Source organism: Schistocerca gregaria, chromosome 6 (genome assembly GCF_023897955.1).
Source record: "Schistocerca gregaria isolate iqSchGreg1 chromosome 6, iqSchGreg1.2, whole genome shotgun sequence".
Taxonomy (NCBI): domain Eukaryota; kingdom Metazoa; phylum Arthropoda; class Insecta; order Orthoptera; family Acrididae; genus Schistocerca; species Schistocerca gregaria.
The window spans coordinates 321,271,795-321,285,185 of record NC_064925.1 but is presented as its reverse complement, the minus strand read 5'-3'; the positions used below and the strand labels follow the sequence as shown (position 1 = coordinate 321,285,185).

The 13,391-nt window shown below is 39.3% G+C and overlaps 1 long non-coding RNA gene across 1 annotated transcript in view; it reads left to right on the top strand.

Moving 5' to 3' along the window:
* The first annotated feature begins 529 nt into the window (after positions 1-529).
* LOC126279000 (uncharacterized) overlaps positions 530-13,391 on the top strand; it is a 61,776-nt gene continuing 48,914 nt past the window's right edge. The window contains exon 1 of the long non-coding RNA XR_007550777.1: positions 530-610. This is a non-coding gene — a long non-coding RNA (uncharacterized LOC126279000). The remainder of the gene's footprint in view (positions 611-13,391) is intronic.

Genomic DNA, 13,391 nt, shown 5'->3' with positions numbered 1-13,391 from the left:
GATTTTTAATTTTTAAATTTTTATTATTTTTTTTACACTTTTAATTCCTACTAAAAGAAAATGTACATGGTATGGGATAAAAAAAATCATCTCTTCTATTAACTGAAACAGCTATAAAGTGTCTTGTAACAACCAATCTCTTGCAAGTCTGATATTTTTAAATTTTTGTATTGCAAGGAAATTGTAAGTAATTTCTTCCAGAGCCAAAGGTAAATTGATATCTACTTAAAAATCTGTTTTACTTATAGTATTTTATACTATTGTGTGCGCCAACAACAACTCAGAAATGTTGCAGCAGTAGTACAATTTATAAATCTCTCACTTAATTATTATTACTAAATTTGGTTGTACAAATACTTTTTATATAAAATGTGAATAGGAATGCTCACTGTTTATTGCATCTATCACTTGCTTGTGCGAATTTCTTGCACTACACAACATGTGAAATGTTCTTTTTAATGACTTTTTTTTTTTCACAGAATTATCTTGCCCGAAGTCTCATAGGACACTGTTACTATAAGCTAGGTGATAAAAAAAGGGCTGCTGAATATTATAACTTCGTTGTAGATGCTGAAGATCGTCCCAAAAACCTACACCTGGTAAACATTAGGTAAACTCATGTATCACACATTACTTCTGTTTTAAATTTTTCATAGTGGACTTTAGAAAGTAAATTACACTTGTTGTTCCATGTTAAGACCTCTGCAAAACAAGATCGATGCAATATGAAAACAGAGTAAGTGTTCCGGGCTTCCTGCAGACTCAGTTCTGCTATCACACAGTTAACAGGTGCGTCATGACAAGGAAGTCAAATGGCACAGCAGCTGGAAACATAGACCAAAATTAAAATTCTTATGGACAAAATGCCTATAACACATGCAGCATTCACCATCACATTCTGGAAGTATATGGACCAATACAATGTTGCATCCAGCCATGGTGAAATGATGCCAACAATTTAACCAAGGCTGCACAGATGGTGATGAGGAAGGAAGGCGATCAAGATCAACCACAGACAACAATGTCCAGGCAATTGAGTAAATTCACAACTCATAAATTATTCAATAAAAGAGTGCTCACATGGCAGTTGTCAAATGGCTCCATGATCAAGGACAGGATTTCTATTATCAGGCAGGTGAGCTATTGGTAGAACATTCTGACCATTGGTTATGGAGACTTGGTGACTATGTTGAAAACTAGTGTCATACATCTGTGTCATTTTGAAGTGTTGTGCAGCATTCAATAAAAGTTATTTGGTATGTCACAATAATGTGGAACTTACTTTCTGAAGTCCCCTCATATGAAAGGTATCTATATATTGTCTGCTCCTACTTTAAGAACACCTAATGTGAATTTAGCGTTATCTCCATCCACACTGAAACACACACAAGTGTGATTTTCTTTGTAATTTTCTGTTGATAATAATTAGTTTTGCAAGCAAAATTAAATCATCTTATTCAACAGTCAAATGAGTTTTGTTGTTCAGGCCCACTTACTTATACCAGATAAATACACAAATCATATGATTTTATTTAATTATGCCATCCTAGCACAAGCTTTACAAAACTGTGCTCTTTTAACCCAATCAATTCATCCTTAACTATGATTTGTATTTGTATGATTTGTATTTGTATTTCTTTATTGGTCCTGTAAATCGTGTTTAGGTACATATTCTGCACAAACAATGTAGGACAAGTCAGGTTGGTACAGTATATACAACATCATACACATTGTTATTTTGAAAAGATAAATAATTAAAAATTATTCAATACATGTTGAATATTGATGACAACATTTATATAATAAAATAAAATGATAGATTGGTTAAGAATATTTGAGCAGCTACACTATACTTTTCTGGTACTCTAAAAACTCATAAACAGAATAGAAGCAAGTACTCTTTCAGTTTCACTTTAAACTTTTGTAAATTTTGCATATGTTTCAAATAAGATGGCATGTGATTGCGCAGCATTATGCCAGTATGATACACTCCTCTCTTACAAATGTTTGTACTTACTGTACTGACATGCAAATAACGCTTCTGCCTAGTATGATGAGGGTGGAAATCACAGTTATACTTGATGATATTTCCATCTTTTAAAATACTTCCTTCTGTGAAATTTAGTATTTCATACATATATAAGCAAGGAAGAGCCAGTATATTGAGATTTTTAAATATTGGTCTACAGGAGTCTCTGTACTTAGAATGGTTTATTATTCTAACAATCTTTTTCTTGCACCCCATCTCTGAGAATGAGACCTATGCCTTCCCATCTGAAAGATGAATAGTCACTACATTATGTTAAAAAGCTATATAAATTTCCTATGTCCCTTTCTTACCTGGACTACCACTACTGCTGTTGTTGTTGTTGTTGTTGTTGTTGTTGTTGTGGTCTTCAGTGCAAAGTCCAACTTCTTGCAACTCTCCATGTTATTGTATTCTCTGCAAGCTTTTTCATCTCTGGACAACTGCTGCAGCCTACATCCATTTGAACCCACTTGCCGTTTTTAAGCCTTAGTCTCCCTCTGCAGCATCCCCCACCCCTAACTGATCCTTTCTTTTAATCAGATTGTGCACAGCAAATCTTCAACACTCTTCTTTAGTACTATATTTAAATATATATTTGAAACTTGACCAACGTGACTTTGCCACATTGGTCTCACTGATGTCGTTTTGGTATCTGGTTCCTTGCTGTAATCTGATTCTATAAAAAAATTAAGTAATGGATGCAACACTGTACTAGTTAGCTTGGCTTCTTATTATATTTATTATCATTCATAGTTTTATGATGATGATCAGCTTGTCCATATGTGTTCACACAGCATTTTGATCACAGGTAGTAGTTGCACTACGTCATGGAGTATTTTGACAATGGTGACTTAATTTTGGTATTTTTTCTCTCTCCTATTCTTTTAATGAAACATAGTAAGACATTTACACATGTTTACATGTTGGTGACTAAATGAGCACCGAATCAAAGAACTAGCAAAAAGATATTTACACTGGCACAGAATAACAACATGTAGGTGTCAGCAATTTAGTTACTAGATGACAACTGAAATTGAGAAGTTAACTTGATGCTTTCTTATCATGTACAGCTAACTCTTATACGGAGATGATGATTGAGTGAATACTAACCATGAACATTGAGACGTTAATGTTAAATTGCTGCTTGCTGTACACACACTGACAGAAGCATTTTCCATTACTCACATTTATAGATGAACATAAGAATAAATTACAAAATATGAATATACATTCAGGTAATTCACACAAAAGAGAGCAAATTTAGAGGTTACTGAATTATACTGGGAAAAATAACAAGTCTATTTCACAACATAATAGTAATAACTATTTAAAAATGGTTTGAATAACTTTAAAATTAACAAAATAATAAGAACCATGCTAGGAATACAATGTATACATTCATGAGTACTTACCAAGCTACATGTAAATTTCACAGGTTCTTAATTTTGTTAATTTACTTAATTTCTTAACTAACACATTATTGTGATAACTAAAAGTATTTCCTAGGTCAGAAAAATTAGGGCAAGAAAACACATTTAAGGCCAAATAACACAAGTATTTACCTGGGTGGTAACTTTAATTATTAATAATTTCTGAAATAGAAAGTTCTTGAAAAAACCATAATGCTTGTTGAAAAGAGGGACTGAAGAGGTTTTGACTGAGGTTCATTATTTTACAAATTGCTTTTGCTTACTGAAAATCTCAACTCCATGTGTTATGAAGGTATCAAAAATGTTTAATTATGGTAACTTTTAAATAAATTTTTAGGTAAATTAATTATTTATTGGTAGTTATCCATAATGAACATACTTGGTGAACAATTAAATTTTGTGAACATTGGACTTAATAATAAATTGGTCATTTCATGTAGCTAAATCATATGTATTGCATAAATGAAAAAGAAAATATATATGTATATTTAAGGAGCAGAACTGTAGTAAGTGCAGCCATCTTCAGAATATTATGTTTTGTATTCTCTTCTTGTCTGAACTGTTTTTCCTCTTAAGTTTCACTTCTGTAGAAGGCTACACTCCAAAAAAATATTTTTGGAAAGGGCTTTCTAGTGAAGGAGATATCAAGGTGGTAAGGTAATGACCATGGTTCTTTCTTCTAATCATCAATACTTTTATTACACAACAAATGTCCAGGTCGAAGACTAGGCCAGAACTGAGGTCCTGGTAGCATACAAACAAAGATCAACTCGAAGACATAATACACATATGATGTTCTGGCCTATCGATCCATGGATCAACACCACATAGCCTCCACCTCCGCACCCCACCTTGCAGTATGGAGTACGTACTCGAAGATGGGGGGGGGGGGGGGGGGAGGGGGGGGTTTGGTGAGAGTTTAAGTGGGTTACAGTGAGTTCCTTTGCACCGTGTGGGAGGAGAGCATGTAGCACATCCTGGAATGCTGATGCTGAAGTCTTGAAGCGATGTCGGCGGTTGTAGTCGATGGCTGGTGCGGGAGCGCTGGTGTGGAAAAGTGTCGTTGGCAGGGAATCTAATGATCACCTTTCCACTTGGCCTAACGTAAGCATGTAGGTTACCACATGTAGCACTTCAAGAGATTTTGCAACACTTCACTACACATTGTGACACACCAACTAATAAGTCACACGAATAGTCACATGCAAGCAGCACTAATGCGGTATCACCACTAATGACGACAGATACACCACAAATGTCATTAGGATGAACGTGGGTAGAGAGCTCATAAGTGGCGCCTGCTAACAGAGAGGTATGCTGAGCCGGTGGGGTGGGGAAACCGTAGCAGGGTGAGGGCAGTGTGCTGCAAGTAGAGGGGTGAGTGTCAGACGGTGAGGTTTGAGAGGTTGTAGCAGGAACCTGCAGGCTACACCAGTTAGAAGAGCGGCGCGGTGTGCTGTTGCACGAAGATGGAACTGTTATATTACAGCCCTGGGAGCTGGGGCCTCTGCTATGGGAGCCAGGAGGTGGAAAACTCCAGAATGAGTGTGGGCTCGTTGACGGGGCCAGTGTAGGAATGAGTTTACTCGAGTCATGAGCAGAGGAAGAAGGCCAAGGGTGGCCAGAGAGCCAATGGTGGGTGAGGTAGGGGAAAACTTGATGTGAGCAGGTTTAACCTTTTTGAGGGAGACAGTAGTTACTGAGCCCTTAATTACGATGTCCATTGTGTTACTGGTTCATTTGACAACTCTGTGCAGGCCTGTGTAAGGGGGCTGTAATGGAGCTTTTACAGTGTCATCATGAAGGAACACAGATTCGCAAGTGTCGAGCGCCTTCAGAACATATATGTGCTGTGGAGTGTGGCTGGTACGGGGTGGGGGTTGAAGCTTGTTACAGTGTAACCTCACCCATTCTACCAAAAATGGCAGTTCTGATGGTTTGGCGACTGGAGTAGGAGCAACAAGTTCACATGGCAGTGTAAGGGACTGGCCATAGACGAACTTGGCCACTGAGCCTTTAAGTTCTTCCTTGAAAGTGGCTCACAAACTAAGATGAATGGCAGGGCTTCCATCCAAAGGAGGCCATGGCAACGTAGGGCCGTCTTAAGCGTCCTATCCCAGTGTTCCACAAGGCCGTTGCTTTGGGGGTGGTATGATGTTGCACGAATTTTCTTGATGCCGTACAACTTACATAGTTCAGAAAACAAGGCAGACTCAAATTGAGGGCCTTGGCCGGTTGTCAAGTAACCAGGGCAGACAAAGAGTGAAATCCAAGTGTCTATGAAGGATCGTGCCACTGATTCGGATGTAATATTGGGTAGCAGGGCAGCTTCCACCCAACGAGATGTTCTGTCTATAATAGATAGAATGTATCTGTAACCCTTGGAGGTGTGAGGGGGTGGACCAAGTCGATGTGAACGTGCTGGAAGCGACTGGGAGGAGCGGTGAAGCTGCCTAGTGGGGGCGATGGGTGCCGCAAAACTTTAGGAAACTTTATTTGTTAGCACAGAATGCAGGCACAGGCCCAGGCTTGGCAGTCATGACGCATGTTGCGCCAGACAAAGTGCTCTGAAATAAGTCTGGTGGTGGCTCTCACACCTGGATGAGCTAGGTTGTGTAATTTGTCAAACACTTGTCTCTGTAGAGGTTTGGGTATGAAGGGATGCACCGTACCACTTGATTCATCACACCAAACCTCATCTGTGACACCAGGAAAGGTGGATCGCACAGCTTTGAGTGATGAGTTGTGATTGGTAATAAGGTCCATAGTGACCATGTCGGCAGACAGCAGTTGAGGCAAGTTAGAGAGGTCTATCACAGTTGTGAGAGCGCTGACACGAGACAAAAAATCTGTGAACCCATTACGTGTATCCTTGATGTATCATATGTCAGAGGTAAATTACAATATAAAGTCCAAATAACAGAAGCGTCTTGGTGGAGTGTCGATTGGGGGGTTCTTTACAGCAGCAACCAAAGGTTTATGGTCAGTTAAAATGTAGAAGTCCCTACCCTCAAACCTCGGCGTGAAAGTGTTTCACAGCCTCATAAACTGCCAAGAGCTCCCTATCAAAGGCTGAGTACTTTTTTTTTTAGCACCATTGAGCTTCTTAGAAAAGAACTGCAAAGTAGAGGTAGTATCTCCGACAGTTTGGCTGAAGACAGCACCTACTGTGGTATCACTGGCACCCACGGTAATAAAAAATGTAGCGTCTGGATGCGGGTGGGCAGCAGTCACTGTGTTTGCTAGTAGGTGCTGTTTGTCAAAAGCTTGTTCCATGACAGGGGTCCAGGGGACCGGTCGGATACCAGTCGTATTTTTGCCAACAAGGGCGTCTGTTAGGGGAGCCTGAACCTCAGCTGTAGCAGGAAAGTGCTTCCTATAATAGTTAACTGTTCTGATGAACCTGCGCAGCTCCTTAAATGAGAGAGGGTGTGGCAAATCGAACACAGGTTTTATTTTATCCTTGGGAGGAGTGAGGGCCTTAGCTCACACGATGTTGCCTAAGAATCTTACCGAAGTCTGGTTCAACTGGAGCTTCTTATTATTGAGTTCAATACTGCAAATGTTCCTTGCTCTTTTGCAAAGTAGGACTGAAAATAAGAATTTCCTCCAAGTAAACAAAACAAAAATTCAGATGAAACAACACCTTGTTTATGAATCTCTGCCAAGTTTGTGCAGCGTTGCGGAGGCCAAAGGGCATGAAGTGGTACTGGAAAAGTCCAAAAGGTGTTGTAACAGCTGTCTTTTCAATATCCTCTGGTGCCATCGGAATTTGATGATAGGCCCTCCTACAGTCCACTACCGAGAAATATTTGGCGGCTGCAAGAGCATGGTTAAAATCTGCAACATTAGGAACCGCATACTTGTCTATGATAGTACGAGTTCAACTTAGTATAGACACCAACCATATGCCAGGTGCCGTCACTTTCTGTGACGAAGTGGATAGGTAAGGTACAGCATCCAGCAGATGGTTTGATGACGCCGGTTGTTAAAAGGTCGTCTATTTGTTTACGAGACACTTTCATGAGTTCTTGCTTGAGACAGCGTGGTTGGCAAGAGATAGGCGGTCCATCTTGCAAACGAGGTTTGTGGGCAGTGCTGTCTGTAGCCACGGAAACGCACGATGTGGTACACAAGGCGACAGTCTGTAGTATAGTGTGCGTGTTGGCCACTAGACTGGGTTGTGTCACGGATGACAAAAGTTAGCTTAAGTGCCAACTGTTGGGTGGCTGGGAGTGACAAACAAGTGAGCCACGTGAAACAAGGTTGGTACACTGTTTATTAGTAACCAAAGGCGCCACTGTCAAGCTTGGTGGTGGTAGCGGGTGCAAATGAACAGCTGATGGTCAGACGGCAGCCACCCAGAATCTTGCGCAGAGTCAGATGTGCTGTTGTTGTGCGGACGTGAAGGTGCAGGTAGTGCAGCACGCTTGACAGACTTAGGTTTAGTGGGGCATCCACATTGGTGCCCTGGTTGTGGTTGGAAACTGGCATAGGTGCAGGACTGCTGGGCACGGCATTCACGTAGTACAGCGGAGTAAGCTTGGTCGGCAGCGCACAAGCATTCACTATTTGGTCTATCTTCGTAGGCGGAGATGGCCGTTTGGGCAGACAGAGGCAGCTTTTCCCTCCAAATCTCAGTAAGTGTGGCATCTGGCATGTTGCATTGAACGTTTTCTCTTCTTATCTTGGAGACATGTTCCAGTATTGCTTGTTTAGCTGTAGTGTACTTCTCGTTTGGAGGAGGTGACTTAAATTAAGTCAACACGGTTGTGAAGGTGGTTCATGAGGCATGTGAAATGGGCGTTGTCATCAAGTACACAGACACTGAAAGTTTGCTCGACCAGATTGAACCAGAATTCCAGGTGGGCAGGTTTGAAGGCCGGAAGTTTCGGTAGATTCTATGAACTGGCAGTCGAAGAATGTGGACAGCCGCTCATGGACACAGGAGTATGCAAGTCAAAGTTAACAATGTGTTCATAGTAGCTGGAGGGCAAGCGAAATCCGTTAGCAGGAAGCCCGGTGTGGAGCGAAGCGGGACCAGTTGTTGCGGCAGAAGGTCAAAGTGGACACAGCGGTTGCGGTTGCTAGACAGGTTATTATGCAATTGGTCCTCCACATTTGCAATGAAATTGTCCATCACAGAGTCACTGATGAGCTTGGTGGAAACTGATGCGCTCAAATTACTGCACTGATGAACACTCAGAGTAACAGGCTGGCGAATGTCATTCACATAGTGTGTAACCGGCATGAAGTGATATACATGTGGAGCTTGCACATTCAAAAAGGCATCATGTTGTGGCACATTATGAAACTTATGCTCCCCATTATTTACAGTACTTGCATTAAAGTTCGGTATCAGTGTGCAGTGGTTTCTTGTGCTGCTGTGGGGCGAAAACTGAATCACTTCGAGGCTAACAAAGCTGGAGTTGGAGACTGCTGGCATCATGTTCAAAACCTCTGCACCTGACAAGGTTTCTGGGTTCTCGAGGCTTTAGGACTGCGGAAATTCATGTCAGGCACCAACTACAGCTGGCGTGCTTGAATTTAGTTGCTGTTGCTGGTGAAAACCGGGCGGTGGTGGTGTGTTGTAGAAGGCCATTGTGTAGCAGACAAAGGTCCATGCAGAATGCGGAAGCCGGGCGCGGTAGTCACTTTGTACTCGGTTTGACGGATTATTCAAACTACGGGGGCACGACTGAAGGAGATAAAAGGTGGTAAGGTAACAACCATGGTTCTGTCTTCTAATCATCAATACTTTTATTACACAACAAACATACAGGTCAAAGACTAAGCTGGAACTGAGGTCCCGAAAGTATACAAACAGAGATCAACTCGAAGACATAATACACATATGATGTTCTGGTCTATCGATCCGTGGCTCAATGCCACACTAGCATTTTTAAGTTTATATTCAGTGGACAAGGTTTTTCTTTTTCAGAAATGCTTTACCTCCTACTGCCGTTCTGCATTTTATATCCTCTCTATTTCAGCCATCATCAGCTGTTTTGCTGCTCAACTGTTAAAACTCAATTACTACTTTTAGGCTGTCATTCAGTATTGCCTGATTTAATTTGTCCACATGCCACTATTTCTGATTTACTGTTGCTGGTGATCATCTTATAATTTCCTTTCATGACAGTATCCATTTTGTTCACCTGCTCTTCCAAGTCCCTTATTGTCTCTGAGAGAATAACTGAATTACAATGTCACTGATAAAACTCAAAGTTACAATTTCTTCTGCCTGGATGTTAATTTCTTTTCCAAAATTTTCCTTGGTTTCCTGTAATGTTTGTACACTGTGTGAGTTCACAGAAATGATAACCATATTCCTTGGTAGACTTTGTATTTCCTAAGTTCATTTATTGATTACAAGGAGCTTTAAATGATTTTTAAAATAGTCAGACATTACGTCATTGGAAGAGATTTTCAATCTTATGTTTATTAACATTATTTGTCATAATGATGATGATGAAAGTGTTGAAGAACAGATAAAAAATAATGTGTACTGTGTGTGTTTTTAATGGTTGGAAATCATAAAAGGAGCAGTGTGAGTTATCTAAGTGCTTCTAAATGAAAACCTGTGGGGTTGGTTGTTATAGCAACGTAGCAACTTACATAGTTTCTAATCTGTGTTGTGTGTCTAATTATACTAACAATAAATAGAAAACAAAGTAATAAAAAAAACAGGTTATGGGCATAGAGCTCTAAGAATATAAAAATAAAATACAATAAAATCCACTTAAAAGGTGTTTCAAGGAAACAAAGGACTTTGTCATGTACAAGTGCTTAAAGACAGAAGTACATTCAGCCTCTGGTATGATGAAATTAGAATATTATTTAATACACAAGATTTGTATGATGATGTGGGTGGAACCAAAACACTAGAAAATGGTGAAAATGTTAAAATATTCCAAGACAAGCTGTCACAGTTGGAAACTATTTTCACAAAGGATATGGTAGATGTCTTTACACCATATCTCTCATTAACTTGCTTTCAGTGGGACAACAAATTCTTTGAGAAAATTGATGATGAAGGTGTAGGGAACCACTCAGCATAGTCGTGGTGAATTTTTACATGGAAACACTTGAAGAAACAATGATTGAGATGGTGAAGAAGAAATCATGACATTGGTTTCAGTACATGGATGATACTTTTTCAGAAAAAGAAATTGTGAATTTCTAAGTTTTATGAGTAATATTAATTCTAATATAAAGTTCATTGTAGAAAAAGGAAAAAAAGTCAGATTATATTTCTGGATGTACACATACCCAGAAAAGTTGACAGAACTTTATGGGATAGATTCTACAAAAAGCCCACTCACTCAGGTACCTTTAAAAATATTCCAGTCACCACCTCAAGCAGAAAGGATGAATGATCAAAATGTTGGTGGACTAGGCTAACAGAATCTGTGGAACCATAGTACTTGGACGACCAGCTTGATCATTTACTAATGGCCTTCAGCATAAACGGCTACTCTGACAAACAAATAGACACGGCACTGCATCCTAAAAGGTCTACATCTTTGAATTAAAAATAACCAACTAAAGAGAAAGCAACAAAATACCTGAAAGCACAGTATTGATACAGCGGTATTGACATGATGTTTAAACCAATAAGGAGGGTATGAAAGAATCTGACCACAGCAAAGGATCTATGCCCACAGCTTGCCACAGTGGGTGTACATAAAATTGCTTGCACTTGCTGCCTAGTATACAATAGGAACTACAAAAAAGCATTAAAACCTGACAAAAGGAACACAAGAGTAGTTGTTGCCTAGGCAAGATGGATAAATCAGTAGTAGGAGATCATGCATTAGAACTGGGAAAACACTACATAAGTTTCTATGAATCTGTGGTTTCAGCAGGAGCTAACGATTACTAAAATAAAATGTATGAAGAACCTTTGAAATTCAAAAGCACAAAAACAATTTCAACAGAAAAGAAGTTGGATTGAAATTATACAAGTGCTAAGTAAAAGAACAGTGCCAAATCCTACTCACTACAGGTTCCATAGCAAATTTCAGCACAACTCCGTGATCTTAGGCTGTGATCTGATGACATCACAAACTGGCTGTTGCCATGGATACATATAAACTGTCTGGCATGCCGGTCTTGTTTGAATCTGAGTCATTATAGCCTCTGATGATGCCTCCAATACTTGTAGACAAAACATTACACGTAGAATTATGTGTCAGACCATTGTCTTATGCCCATAAATCAAATATCTGTGATATCACAAATACCAGCTATGTTTTACTAGAAAAATCAGTTAATCAAAAGATATCCCAAATATAAACTTCCTCCTGATTAAGCAATAAGAAAAACCTTGTGAGATAATATGTATTTCTGAGCTTAGTGAAACCACTAGTTATAGAGATTGGCAGTTCAGCTTTTAAATGACATATTTCAGATTCTGTGAAATTAATTGATTTATGGGATAATTAAAACTGAATTTCTGAAGTAGCTACATTTTCCATTGCAAATTTTGCCTCCAAGCTTTTGAAATGTGAAAGTTTGCCATTATACTTTTGTAGGCCTCATTTTAATGCACAAGGTGAGACACTACATAAATTTAACACATCATTTATTAAGGTTTTTACATAATTTACCACAAATTCCAATGCACCATTTGTACTCATAAGTCTGATATTAGCACAGAAGGTAAAATGATGCCATGAACTTTTCTAATTTCCTTAACAGACATATTTTTCACAAACCAAATTTTTATTAGCACTTATATCCCAAATAGCAAACTCTAACGTAGCCATTTTTCAAATAATTGTCTAGTTTCTAAAATGGCAATTTTTCACATGCCACTCTTTAAAAGGTATGACATCACTCAAAATTGACAGTCTGAAATCCCTCCTTGTTGACCTAACAAACATGTAACATCTCACTTGAGTCTGCTCCCAGTGTATGCTCATTCAAACGCTACGTAGAATTTTGTTCATAAAAATATGTGTATCAGATAGGCAAAAGCTCGGTAGTCTCTGTGGTGGTGTATGCTGTCGACACCACACCAGGCTCTTCATTGTGAAATTAGTTGTTGTTGTTGTCGTGGTCTTCAGTCCTGACACTGGTTGGATGCAGCTCTCCATGCTACTCTAATGCAAGCTTCGTCATCTCCCAGTACCTACTGCAACTTACATCCTTCTGAATTTGCATAGTGTATTCATCTCTTGGTCTCCCTCTACGATTTTTACCCTCCACGCTGCCCTCCAATACTAAATTGGTGATCCCTTGATGCCTCAGGACATGTCCTACTAACCAATCCCTTATTCTGATCAAGTTATGCCACAAACTTCTCTTCTCCCCAATCCTATTCAATACTTCCTCATTAGTTATGTGATCTACCCATCTAATCTTCAGCATTCTTCTGTAGCACCACATTTTGAAAGCTTCTATTCTCGTCTTGTCCAAACTATTTATTGTCCATGTTTCACTTCCATACATGGCTACACTCCATACAAATACTTTCTGAAATGACTTCCTGACATTTAAATCTATACTCGATGTTAACAAATTTCTCTTCTTCAGAAACGCTTTCCTTGCCATTGCCAGTCTACATTTTAAATCATCTCTACTTTGACCATCATCAGTTATTTTGCTCCCCAAATAGCAAAACTCCTTTACTACTTTAAGTGTCTCATTTCCTAATCTGATTCCCTCAGCATCACCTGACTTAATTTGACTACATTCCATTATCCTCGTTTTGCTTTTGTTGATGTTCATCTTATATCCTCCTTTCAAGACACTATCCATTCCATTCAACTGCTCTTCTAAGTCCTTTGCTGTCTCTAACAGAATTATGATGTCATCGGCGAACCTCAACATTTTTATTTCTTCTCCATGGATTTTAATACTTACTCCAAATTTTTCTTTTGTTTCCTTCACTGCTTGCTCAATATACAGATTGAATAACATTGGGG